This window comes from Natator depressus, chromosome 3 (assembly GCF_965152275.1).
Source record: "Natator depressus isolate rNatDep1 chromosome 3, rNatDep2.hap1, whole genome shotgun sequence".
Taxonomy (NCBI): Eukaryota; Metazoa; Chordata; order Testudines; family Cheloniidae; genus Natator; species Natator depressus.
In genome coordinates this window covers 58,520,157-58,534,683 of record NC_134236.1, presented here as the reverse complement: position 1 = coordinate 58,534,683, position 14,527 = coordinate 58,520,157, and positions in this window count along the sequence as shown.

Here is a 14,527-nt window from a genome sequence, read left to right as displayed (position 1 = left end):
TATAAGGAACAATGTAACTATATTGAAAACAGTACCCTTATGGTCTTGGAGTGAAAGTGAGTCACTGGGGACTCAGGGGCTGTCACCCCTTCCTGGATTGTTGCTTATGCAGCGTATTGCTCAATTGTCCACCATTGCAACAACCCAGAAAAGTCAATAGAAAAACTATAAACATCAGAACTAGCTGGAAATGAAAAGGAACAGTATGACAGTGAGACGATCGCTCTGTCTATGACTAAAGACAAAAGACTGATTCAATCTATCACAGGGAGGAGAAAGACACTCTAGGTCCATTCATTGAGGAGATACGTTGGTGAGTGGGGGTCCTTCATGAAAGACTGGGCCTAGCTCCTTGGGGCTAGCCAGCACTGCAAAAGACTGAACTGTGGTGAGAGCATCTAATTTAGTAGCTAGGAAAGCAGTGTTTAAACAGGTGTTTAAGCACCTGTAGGCTTGGCAGTTCATAACCCCTGCATCTCTGGACTTGCTTCATCAGTTATGAATGTAAAACAATTGCTTGAGCCCTGGCCCCTCTTTCATTAAAAATTAAGCACTGTAGGAAAGGTAACTGTTAAGTGTAGGCCGTAGTTTACATTTTATGATTTTGTTCTGTAGTGGAACCATTTTTTCCCATCGCACATTTGTTTCTATTTGACTCTCTTTTCTGTCTTAAATAAATTTCCTTTTGTTTAACTGTAATTGAACACCAGTGTTGTGTGTGTGACACAGGAGCGAAGGGCTAAGGCAAAGCAGGTAGAGTGGGGTACACTGTTCCTTTGAGAATGGAGGGGCTGAGATTTCGGTGGGTATCCAGTGATCAGGAGTTGGATACCACCGGGGGGATGTTTTGTAAAGGACTTGGGGGCTGGGCTGTATCTATTGTCAATCAGCATGGCAAAAGCAAGAGTGGTATAGCCCAGAAGGGAGCGCTAGAGCGGTTGACAGGCTGGTAGTGTTAGGGAGCTGACACCCAGCTGGCACAGGCAAGACGCCCTTGTGCTGGAGACAGGGGGCACCAAAGTGGGTCACAGCCCTGGGTGCCCCAAGAAGCATCACAAGGAGCATGGCTGTGTGTGTGTGCGTGTGTGCGCCAAGGCATACTTATGTAACAGCATCAAAGTGGGCAAGCCTAGGGGGGACAACACCAAGAGCGTTACCACATAAAAGTTGTTCAAGAAAAGTTTTCATGAGTGTTTCAAACGCTGGCTGCAGATGTTTATATGCATATATGTTATTTCTAAAGAAAGTGTATGTCATGCTACACAGTTTAACTCTGTGCAATTTTTTTTAAAATTTAATTAAAGCCCTGAAAAGACTGAGCTCTGGCCTGAACTTCCACAGAGAAGTAAGCTGAGGTGCAGAATAATTAGCTATGCATAATATTACCTCCTGGCCCATTACACTTACATAACCCAAGCCAGACAAGAGGGCATGTCTTTCCAAAAGTCAAAACTTGCTCACATACTCGAGAAAAAGAAATAAGACAGTGTGACAACCTCGCCTGGTAACACCTGCCATAACAAGATTGAGCTAATAAAAGTTTGCATTTGCTCATTTAAGTGTATTATGCAACTGAAATTCCAGGAAGTTGTGGTTCAGTGCACTTTCAGACAGGATGCAAAACTAACTGCTGGCATCGCATATCTTCCAAGACATCGGAGTGTTGGGAGATCTGTGACTACAGGCACAGAAATGAAACCAACAAAAAATGTTTCTGTGCCACTTACATCCATGTCAGGCAACTCTAGACAAGTGAAACACTCATTCATTAGCTCCTTTCCAGCCACTCACCACTCAAACTATAGAATCTGTACCTCCATTTTCTCTCTGTAAAAAGGGGTATGATGTGATCTGTCAGGACTTTTCTGCCCCTGCTGGAGGCATTGGTGCCCTGACACCTCCTTGCTCAGGCTGGGCTACCAACAAGATTTAGTCCTCCAAAAGCCTGGAAGGGCCAGGAGAAGATGCTGACCAATCTGGAGCTAGCAGGCCAGTTAAGAAGGTTTGCCTGCTTCTTCTCAGGGGAGGATGGGTCAGACGAGGTCTGCAGTGCTATCTCAGAACCCCAGACCAGGTCAGGGACTTGCCCTCAAGTGCTGCAACTAAGCCCTTGCCTTTGAGGTTTTGTTTATTTAAAGGTGAAGACAGCCAAATTCTGAGGTCTTTTTTTTTAAATTAACTATACAGACTAAAGAGTATCACCCTGAGCTTACAGCATGAACCACCCTATGCCAAGCAAAAGACCAACAATTTTAGATTAAGCCTGGAAGTGCCTTCAGAGGCATGTAAGGCTTAGCAGTGGGTGCTATAGAGCAGCTCCCCCTTGTGATGAGGGCTAATGGTGCTTCCCTACCTCACAGGGGAGTTGTGAAGATAAATATATTAATAAGTTTGTGAGGCACTTAGCTACAATGGCGACAGGGGCCATATAAGCACCTTAGATCAGTGGATCTCGAACTATCCCTCACCAGGAGGCAGCCTAGGTTTGCGGCTCTCCTTTCCGCCGCCCCCCCCCCCCCCCCGTCAATCCCTCCTGGGGAGGCAGCCTGGCTCAGGCTCTCCTTTTCCCTGCAATCCCTCACCTGGAGGCAGTGAGGCTCTGGCTGTCAGACCCAGGGCAGCAGCAGCAGCACAGAAGTAAAGGAAGCAATGGGATGCTAAGTCTGCTGTGAAAAATGATGACAAATATCACTTCTCAAATTGCCACCCTTACTTTATGTGACTGCTGGCACAGTGTTGCCTTCAAAGCCAGGCACCTAGCCAGCAGCTGCTGCTCTCCACTTTGCCTTCAGAGCTTGTGGCAGTATATATGTTTGTGGAATGGGTGGGGCATAACTGACTACAGATACAAAGAACTAGGGCCCAATCGAATAAGTTTGAGAACCGCTGCCTTAGATAGACAGATATTTGAATGGATTGTTGATTGAAAGTATAGCTATGAAGCTAAAACCCCTGGTAAAACTCCCTCAGAATCATCCATTTACTGTCTCATGTCTTTTAACATATTACAAGTGCCTACTAGAAAACTTGGACAATTCCCTGAAAAAATTCAATGAACAATAATGTTTCCTTACATAAATGACTCCACAAACTTTCATGGACAGGTCCTGAGATCATCAAATGCTTCATAACATTTTTTTAAAATAATGTATTTTTTTCTAGACACCCAATGTTGCAGCTCAAGTCTACGCAACAGGCAGCCATGTTTTTTAATGTCTCCACACTATATGTAAATACAACGGACATGTTGTTTAAGATGTCAGTGCAGTTCTTTTCCTCTTGCACATCTAGGGCAGATGCATGCCCACTTTGTGCACACAATTTCACTTGCAGTTCATTTACCCGTTCACAGAAATGCATTTTTTGTCATTTCAGCTACCAGATTGCATACATAACGCTAACATTTGCACGTGCAAATTAGATAGATTTAAACCCTGACGAATCAGAAAATCTGGCCCACAATCCTCATATTTCAAGCATTTACTTGTTCAATACATTTTATTCCCCTTTCCACCACTTGAAAATCTACTTTCAATTCACATTAGTTACTGACAACATATCTATCCAAATTCCGCCCTACAGCAGTTTCCTAGGTAACCAGCACATTGGCAGGAAAACACTCTACACAACAGAATGACTTCAAACACACTTGAACTATGGTATTATTTTCCATCTTTTCAAAGCATGCAAAGATACAAAAGCTATTAAGAATTAAAAATAAATGACAAATGCCAGTGGGAAATTACATTCATCCCCACTAGTATTATACGTCACCTAGAGAAGTGAGCTCACCTGAAAATAGGGCAGGGTTGATTTCTAGTGTGACCTGTGACTTCAAATGGGTTTGAACGTAGCACCTTTTTACTTTTGCCTTCCTTTCAGGTGCCCTAACCTCATCTCTCTTCAGGGTCTGGGTCTGGGTCTGGAACATAACCCAGATGGCTTCTGGGTATGGTGGGAGCTGATATTTTGATTTCCTCTCCCCCCAGTTTCTTCAGAGGGCAGAAGACAGCCAATCACCAACAGTTCACAGGATTACCTGGGAAGGGCTGTTGTCCTGTCTATAGGTGGGTTTCTTGGGGAAACAGCAGTATTTACCCACATAGACCAGCCCTTCACAAGATTTCTACAGCAGTATTTCTTATGCTCACCAACTGATTGTGGGTCATGTAATTTTGGAGCCTGCAGGAGCAGCTCTTGCGCTGATTTGAGAAGCTCCTCTGATCCAGTGATTTTCAGGGCAGGGTGTGCACGTAGAGCTACCAACTATATACCAAGGAAGAGAGAACCTGTAATCCTTAGCTCATGGTTGCTAAGGGACCCTGGGGAGAATGTGTATATGGGAGAGTGTGGGGAGGAGCAGAGAGGAAAGCATGGTGGCTGTGATTTCCCTTGTTAGCTGGCTAGGAATTATGGGACCGTATCAGTAGACAGGTCAGAAGCAGAGCTAGCAGTAGCAGAGTATTTCCCCTCTCTTGCTTTCCTATTCTGTGCAGGTGAGAAGGAGACAGCAGATTCCTGCCATCCCATAAGACCCCTTGAGTGGATTGTGCATGGGCTGGGGGAAGGGGGAAGCATTAGGCCTGGTTTACACTGGAAAGGATTTGTCAATATGGCTACACTGGCAAATCCTTCTTGTGCTGACAGTTTATACCAGCAAAAAAGTGCTTTGTCCATAGACCTTGTACTGGGTCTAGGCTAAATAAGCTAAGTAAGGAGATGGGGAAAGGGGCTGGTGCAAAGTGCCCTATTGGAAGGGGGAGGTTTCATGAAGGTTCAGGAATGTCAATCAGAACGGATTGGTCTGATGTCAGTCTCTCTGAGCACAATCTCTTTCATCTAGCCCACATGAACTCAAACCTTTCAGGCCTCGCCCACCTCTGTTTATAGGGGAGAGATGGGGGCTGCATAATTAGAGGCTTTACAGGTGCAGACCCTTCCCTCATTATTGATAATTGTAGTATTTTGTTGAAGGGGTGTATAGCTACATATGGCTGAAATATAGCTGTAAGTACTGCCTGCTCCTGGCCTTGTTCCAGTGCAAATTAGAGCACTGTCACATCACCTGTAATCTATGTTCATCTCCAGTGGTCCCAAGAGGCTATTTTGGCAGCCTAGAATCACCAGGAGGGAAGGACATGCCAGCTATGTCCTCCTTTCCCTAGCCATGACCTCCAATACCAGCAGCTGGGAAGAGGGTATCATAAAAGGACCCAAGATCTTCTTTTGCAGGATGTGAGGAGCCGCTAAAGGTTGAATGGGCAGGGTTTAGGACAGCTTTATGCCAGGGACTAGCACCACACCTCTACACAGCAGGATCTGACTCATTGTGTCGGTTGATAATATAACATTGTACAGTTGCAGAGCACTTTTCATCCTGAAGGATCCTAAAGCACTTTATAGCTATATAAAGCAAGTATTGCATTCTTGCAATAATAAGTCTGTCAATAATAAGTCTCTCTCTCGATCTCTGCTGCCCAACTGGCACTTTCACTGAAGGGCTGTCAAGGCATGACAGCTGTTTTAGTAGCACACAGCAATAAAACACAGCACTTTGGGATAGGAAATGAAGAATGTTCTCTCCTATTGACGTTGCAGGCTATATGTAGGAAGGCAGCATAAATTATCCCTGATATGCGGGTGAATATGCCTCACCAACAATATTTTGGAACCTTTAATTCCTTCAGTTTTCTCTTGAGCTGAAAGCACTTTTGATACCACAGGACTTCTGCCTAACATGGCACTTTGAAATTAAAGGCCAGAACCTTATTAGCGAGGGCACACTGGCTTAGTTTCAATGAAGTCCATGGAACTACACTGATTTATACCAATGGGGGGTGGGTCTAGCCCATAATTTATACTGTCTCAGAGAAAACTGTGTCTCGTACTGAATCATGAATACAGTTTCTTCTGGCATCCTGGGTTTTACTTGGAGATCTTCTATCAAAATACTGGATAGTGCTGTTACAGTGAAAGCAGTACACGTTGTACCATGGTAACCTGAGACTAAGATAGTCAATCATCAGTTTCACTACGCTCATAAATATACATGCAACACATGGGAAAACACTATAAGATGCAATGCTCCTAGCTTCAGCTATTGACATTGAAACAAGTTTCAGTAGCATTTTTATTCTTCACCCCAAACTGCCCTTCCCTTTAAATTGACATCCAGGACAGAAGGAGAGAATATTAATAATGCAATGACAGCAGCTTTTGTGACCCAGGCAAAACCAAGCAGCCCAGGAAATCTAATGAGAAAACACTCTAGTCAATTTTCCAATTCAAGGATGTTAGGATGAGCTTCAGAGAGAAATTTTCGTTGCTTTTCTGAATTTAACCGAACCTTTACATGGGCACCCATGTCTAATCCCGATCACTGCAATACCCCAATCCAAGGGCACAGAATCAGACTCGGTGATTATCCTGACCCCTCTGAAGTCCGTGGGAGTTTTGTCATTGATTTTAATGAAGCAAAGTCTTCACATTTCATAATACAGTTTCAGCTATGCTCATCTGAAACGTCAGTGACATCTTGTGGCCTACGGAGTTAACCACACTCTCCAAATTCTATACTAAAATACATGTCCTGTTACACACTCGAGGCCGGCATCTAACCCCTAGGACTGAGTGAAAAATTCAAAACTAATAATTTATTCGATTAATTTAGCATTTTTGCTGTTTGTAAATAGTCTGAGAGTAGTTTACCACCTTTTCAAATGTGTTCATTATTTAAAATTATTTACTAAATAATTTCTACATATAATTAGTGGTGTTCAGATTATTTATCTGTAGTTCGTTGGAGCTGTATTGGTTAGATCACTTAGTATTGTTTCTGTTCCACGGTCGGATAACTTGTTAATATTTATACAGCTGTAGCACCAATCAGAATCAGGGCCCCATTGTTCTTGGTACTGCCCAAGACACAGTCCCTGCTCCAAAGAATTTGCAAGCAAATAATCAAGTTTCTGGTTTGAACCTTCACATTTTTAGTTCAGAATTTGCTTTCTGTGAATACACACTTAAAATCATTGTTTCTATGAACATTCCTACCAGTGAGCTCCTGTGTTAGAGCATAGCCATGGAAACTGACCACAAAAGAGGCACAAATACAGGCAAAACCAATCCCATTTTTTATTGTCGTGAATATTTATGGGCACTTTTTTGATCTTCAGCTGAAACAACCTCAGCTGTGTTGTGCAGATTGCTGCCTAGCTCAAAACCAGCATATTTCACTTTCATGCATATGGAATTAGAACTTGAGTGTGACAGAGCTCAATTTATACACAGCAGTTTCTCCCAGTACTTTGAACAGGAAATAACAATTGTTCCTCCCATGCCAGCGTGTGGTAATGCTTCGCAAATGTTGGCTTTTAACTGATTCTCACAATACTATCAGTTTTAATTTTAGTATATTTATAAGGAGCAAAATCTTCAGGTTTTTACTAAGTCAAACTTTTTCTGAAGCTAATGGGAAGTTGCCAGAATAGAGACTGCAGGAAAACTGTGGGAAAATGTTTGGATTTGGCCGTGTGTGAGGTTCTTTATATACTCTACGCCCATATTTGTGTGTAATATACTATGTATCTCAAATTTTCTGGAACAGAAAATAAAATCTATCCTTTCTTACTGCCCTTTAAATGGTCACATACAAAGTGAAGGTCAGTTCCAGAGAGAAAAAGTATTCAGAAGGTCTTAATCTTTTTCCATTTACTGTCAAACTCTGAAGGAACCTAAATGTTCTCACACCGAACAGGTTTTCACTGGCAAAAGATACAATCCAGAAAACACTTTTCAGGCAACTGGCTGATGGAAGAACAAGGCTAAGGTTAGTACTGCAAAGCAGTGGATAAAGGTCTAGAAAACAAAGCAAGGTGAAGGCTAAGCCCTGAAAAGTCACTCCCTACCATGGGAATGTTTGCCTCCCTCTCCTTCTCTGCTGAGATTTACACAATGGGACATGCCTTATGGAAAATTTGAATGGGTATAACCAATCTAAAGAAGAAGCCTTAATGTACTGAGAGGATGGACGATTATACAGATACCAGAGCAAAGAATTCTGACATGACTGCAGTTAAACTCTTATTCAAGATGACCTGCAAAGAAAACTAAAATGGGCCTCTGCCCTTTCTCTTTTTTATGATGGATAAGAACAACTGGCAATCCAGTGTAACAGGGGATAGCTCGGTGGTTTGAGCACTGGCCCGCTAAACCCAGGGTTGTGAGTTCAATCCTTATGGGAGCCATTTAGGGATGTGGGGCAAAAATTGGCGATTGGTCCTGTTTTGAGCAGGGGGTTGGACTAGATGACCTCCTGAGGTCCCTTCCAACCCTGATATTCTCTGATTCTATGAAACAACAATCAAGTTAAAAAAAGAAGAAAAATTTGGGAAAGGTTAAAGGAAAACAAATCACCCCGCTCTGGCACGGGAACATCACAACAAGCATCTCTGGAATGTCAGGGAAGTTCAGTCTGTTCCTCACACGTCTCAGGCCCTGGCGGTGCTGCGGGTCAGACACTTGCTCTGGAGGTAGCTACACGCCCTCAGGTTCTAGGGGGCAGGACCCTTCTTCGCAGCATTGCCCCCGCCCCATCAGGGTTACAATTGCCCTCCAAGTCTGGTCTGCAGAGGCCTGCACTGGGCCTGCTGCTCAGGGTCCTGCTTGCTCTGCTCACTGCTCCAGCTCAACTCTGCCTCAGCACGGCTGCTGCTGCTCTGGCCCCTCTGGCTCTGGTTGCTAGAGCTCTGCTCCCAGGACAGGTTTTCTCTGCAGGCTGCTTCTGTGACTCTGCTCCCAGCACTGACCTGCTTCCTGGGCTGGTTTTCTGGGCCCCCTGGCTCTGGCCCAGCTCTGCTCCCCCGCCCAGCTTGGGCCCCTGCTCTCTCCTTAGCTCAGCCCCACTTTGTCTGACCCCGGCAATTCCAACTCACACAGAGGATGGGACCCCCGGCCTTCTGACTCCCTGATTAGCCTGCCTGCCCTGTCAATCAGGCTGACCTGGGCATTGGATTCCCCCCATTGGTCCTGGGGACTGTCAGTCTCAGGGTCCTGATTTCCCATTGACCCTTCCCCTTACTTTTGGTACTGGGAGCTAGCCAACCAAAACAGCCCCACTGAGTTTTAGTAAGGGGACAATAGTCCCTTACATTCAGTTGAAAAACACTAGGGCTGGAATTCACAGAGCTACTTAGGTGTCTAAACTGAGATTTAGGCACCTAAGTCCTGTTTTTAGGTTCCTAAATCCCCCCACTACAATTCAAAAGCTATTGCTGAACCTGTAGGCACCTGAATTCCCTAGGCACCTATGGTTTTGCCTCTGGGCATGTGCCCTGCTGCCTCCCTCTAGGCATCTCCTGCCTAAGCCCAGAGTGATTCACAAAGCAGGTTGTTTGGCTGCCTAATATGCTCTCTGAGAAAACCTACTGAATCTGGCCCCATTCAAAATCCAGCCAGAGGAGGAGGCAGTAGTGGTGCTGCTACCCACCTTATCGCTTGTAACCCAGTGGTTAGAGTATCACCCGGAATATGGGAGACCCAGGTTTAAATCCTCTCTTCCTTAGCAGAGCGGTGAGGAAAAGTTTGAACAGCGATCTCCTACTTCTCAGGGGATTGTGATGACCATTGAGCTAGGGGGTATCCTGACCCGGGCCGGCTCCAGGCACCAGCTTTCCAAGCAGGTGCTTGGGGCGGCATTCAGAATGGGGTGGCAGTCTGTGTCCTGCCGCGGCAATTCAGCGGCAGCTCTGCCGCTCTTGTGGCTGTAGCAATTTGGCGGCGACTGCTTGGGGTGGCAAAATTGGTAGAGCCGCCCCTGATCCTGACATAAGGTTCCCTGCTTCTCTCCTGCTGAATGGATAAAGAGAGAGTGAAGGGAGCAGGGGAACTTGACCCAGGGTCTTCTGCCCCCTATGTGGGTGCCCTAACCACTGTACTACACACTCATTTTCTCTCTCTCTCTAGCCCTGTCCCTCTTTATGTATCCACAGTGGCACAGCTTCACCAGGAGAGACTGAGGGTGCACTACATAAGACTAGCCTGCGGCTCAGTGGGCAGAGCACCATCCCAAGGAAGAGGAGACCCCGGTTCAAAGCCTTTCTCACTGTCAGCAGGTACCTGAACCTGGCTCGCCCACGTTAGTGGTCTAACCACTGGGCTCAAAGTTATAATGGAGGCATCACAACATTTGGTCTGGAGTGCAGCCACTCCAGCTATAAGGAGTTAAGGATCTCTAGAGAAGAGCTAGGCACCTAGCTCTAAGAAAGGGATGGGTCTTAGCACATTGGAATCTCGCATCAGCTTTTGTGGATTGCATTCTTAGGCACCTGTCTCTCCCCATTCAGTGCATAGGGAGCCTATACATGTAACTTGGCTTTGTGGATTGCAGTGTTGTTCCTGTGATCATCTAGGCACCTAAAAGTTAGGCACTGGTTGCTTTCTTGTTCTGTATATTGGATTTCTAATATTAAGTTGATAATATTGGGCCAAATCTGGGAGCTTTTTGTTTTATTTACTCTCAGGAAAACACTGATTTCTTTCAGTGGGAGTTTGGCCTGAGCAAGGGCTGCAGGAGTTGGCCAAATAATAGCCACTATTCTTGTTTTCAGGTTTCTAAATCAAAGGATGGGAGCTAAATAAACTCATGATCTATCCCTTTTCTCCTGTTTTCCCCTAAACTCAGCAAGTACATCATTGTCCCAGTAACCTCCCTGACTTCCTTCCTACCCACACTGAGTTTCAGCAGACCTTGCATCTTTCCAGAAGTCTACCTTCTCCCAGTCACACCATAGAGCCACTCTAGGATTCATGCCTGCTTCTCCAGGTACTGGGACCTCCTGTCTGGGGTCCAAGTCAACAGTGCAGCCTTAAGTCAGGGAAGTACCTAAGCAAGTATTTCAGTTTAAGCACAAACTTAAGTCCCACAGACTTAGCTAAGCACAATAAGTAAATGGATTGCTCCATAAAGATGGACTTAAGTGTGTACTTAAATGCTTTGTTAAACTGGGGCCCAATGTACACTGCCTCCCCTCCTGGTGGTAGAGGGGCATTTGGGACTCACTCTAAATCCTGATCCACTCCCACTGGCCAGAGACCTTCTGGCACAGTGGCAGCTACAGTATTGCCAACCTCAAGCATTCAAATATTATGAGGCAGCCCTCCCACCCCCGGTCATATGATTGCTTCCTTCGACTCCCTCAGGGAACAGATGGCCAGGATCCCCTGGGGGACTAACATGAAGGGGAAGGGAGTCCAGGAGAGCTGGCTGTATTTCAAGGAATCCCTGTTGAGGTTACAGGGACAAACCATCCCGATGAGTCGAAAGAATAGTAAATATGGCAGGCGACCAGCTTGGCTTAATGGTGAAATCCTAGCGGATCTTAAACATAAAAAAGAAGCTTACAAGAAGTGGAAGGTTGGACATATGACCAGGGAAGAGTATAAAAATATTGCTCGGGCATGTAGGAAAGATATCAGGAGGGCTAAATCGCACCTGGAGCTGCAGCTAGCAAGAGATGTCAAGAGTAACAAGAAGGGTTTCTTCAGGTATGTTGGCAACAAGAAGAAAGCCAAGGAAAGTGTGGGCCCCTTACTGAATGAGGGAGGCAACCTAGTGACAGAGGATGTGGAAAAAGCTAATGTACTCAATGCTTTTTTTGCCTCTGTTTTCACTAACAAGGTCAGCTCCCAGACTGCTGCGCTGGGCATCACAGAATGGGGAAGAGATGGCCAGCCCTCTGTGGAGATAGAGGTGGTTAGGGACTATTTAGAAAAGCTGGACGTGCACAAGTCCATGGGGCCGGACGAGTTGCATCCGAGAGTGCTGAAGGAATTGGCGGCTGTGATTGCAGAGCCCTTGGCCATTATCTTTGAAAACTCGTGGCGAATGGGGGAAGTCCCGGATGACTGGAAAAAGGCTAATGTAGTGGCAATCTTTAAAAAAGGGAAGAAGGAGGATCCTGGGAACTACAGGCCAGTCAGCCTCACCTCAGTCCCTGGAAAAATCATGGAGCAGGTCCTCAAAGAATCAATCCTGAAGCACTTACATGAGAGGAAAGTGATCAGGAACAGTCAGCATGGGTTCACCAAGGGAAGGTCATGCCTGACTAATCTAATCGCCTTTTATGATGAGATTACTGGTTCTGTGGATGAAGGGAAAGCAGTGGATGTATTGTTTCTTGACTTTAGCAAAGCTTTTGACACGGTCTCCCACAGTATTCTTGTCAGCAAGTTAAGGAAGTATGGGCTGGATGAATGCACTATAAGGTGGGTAGAAAGCTGGCTAGATTGTCGGGCTCAACGGGTAGTGATCAATGGCTCCATGTCTAGTTGGCAGCCGGTGTCAAGTGGTGTGCCCCAGGGGTCGGTCCTGGGGCCGGTTTTGTTCAATATCTTCATAAATGATCTGGAGGATGGTGTGGATTGCACTCTCAGCAAATTTGCGGATGATACTAAACTGGGAGGAGTGGTAGATACGCTGGAGGGGAGGGATAGGATACAGAAGGACCTAGACAAATTGGAGGATTGGGCCAAAAGAAATCTGATGAGGTTCAATAAGGATAAGTGCAGGGTCCTGCACTTAGGATGGAAGAATCCAATGCACCGCTACAGACTAGGGACCGAATGGCTAGGCAGCAGTTCTGCGGAAAAGGACTTAGGGGTGACAGTGGACGAGAAGCTGGATATGAGTCAACAGTGTGCCCTTGTTGCCAAGAAGGCCAATGGCATTTTGGGATGTATAAGTAGGGGCATAGCGAGCAGATCGAGGGACGTGATCGTTCCCCTCTATTCGACACTGGTGAGGCCTCATCTGGAGTACTGTGTCCAGTTTTGGGCCCCACACTACAAGAAGGATGTGGATAAATTGGAGAGAGTCCAGCGAAGGGCAACAAAAATGATTAGGGGTCTAGAGCACATGACTTATGAAGAGAGGCTGAGGGAGCTGGGATTGTTTAGTCTGCAGAAGAGAAGAATGAGGGGGGATTTGATAGCTGCTTTCAACTACCTGAAAGGGGGTTCCAAAGAGGATGGCTCTAGACTGTTCTCAATGGTAGCAGATGACAGAACGAGGAGTAATGGTCTCAAGTTGCAATGGGGGAGGTTTAGATTGGATATTAGGAAAAACTTTTTCACTAAGAGGGTGGTGAAACACTGGAATGCGTTACCTAGGGAGGTGGTAGAATCTCCTTCCTTAGAGGTTTTTAAGGTCAGGCTTGACAAAGCCCTGGCTGGGATGATTTAACTGGGAATTGGTCCTGCTTCGAGCAGGGGGTTGGACTAGATGACCTTCTGGGGTCCCTTCCAACCCTGATATTCTATGATTCTATGATTCTATGATTGGTTTAAAAATCATGATTAAACAATTACAGCATTTGGGTTCCTTTTATTTGCCCTCTGGTTCCAAATCCCATAAAACTTTATTTTGTGAACACTGAACGTTTGGACTAAATTAGCTGACAGGAGTCCTTTAAACACTGAGGGCTTAGCTAGGACCCAAGTGAAACTATATGAAATGTGTGATATATGGATTTATTCCATGCTCTTCTGTGGTTGGGTGCTAGTAAACGCATTTTTCTGTAACATACCGTTGCATTTCAAAAGACCCCCTTGCCACCAACGTAAGGGAACAGGCTGGTAAGTCAGAACAGATGGTACCGATCGGTGGTAAAGTGGTGCAAAAATTTTGGTACATGCAGCTGGAACTGGTGGTACTGTTAACGTCTGTAGTTGCTTTGACCTTCCTGGAGGGCACAATACGTGGCAATGCTATACCTTCAGTATTAAATACTACTTTGGTGGCACCAGGTATTGATGAGAAAGAGCCAACAAATCATGGGAGGTCAAGTTTATTTTTCTGGAGTGGGACTTCAGTGGCATTCCTCCACATTAAACACATCACTGCAAGATATTTCTTAGGCACTGGAGAAATACTATGAACCCCAGGAATAAGCTCTGTTACTATCGACCTACTTACACGGTCATTACCATAGTATCCGAGGATTGCCCAATCGTTACTGTATTGATCTTCAGAACATCCCACTGAGGTAGGAAGTGCTATTATCCCCATTTTACAGATGGAGAACGGAGGCACAAAGAGATAGGGCCAGATTGAAAAGATGGGAGTTGGGCGCCTAAAGACTTTTAAAGGTCTGGCCCTAAGTGACTTGCCCACGGTCACATAGGAAGTCTGTTCTAGAGCAGGAAAAGGAACCCCAGTGTTCCCAGTTCTAGGCTAGTACCCTACCCACTAGACTATCTTTTCTCTCTGTCCCAGGTATGATGTTTTTATCACAGGAGCCACTGTGGACTTTGTTGCTGCACTTTATCAGGCACGTGAGAACTTAGACACACTTCCAAGAGAGGCACATAAAACAATTACCTGTGGGTTGTATAGGGAAGAATTAAGAAACAGCTTGTTGTAGATCATGCACAGAGCAGCTTTCTTGGTGTATGGCTATAGAACTTTGTCAGACTTTTGAGATAACTCATTTCAGGTGAACCACAATTCAGATATCAGCCAAAAAGTTAC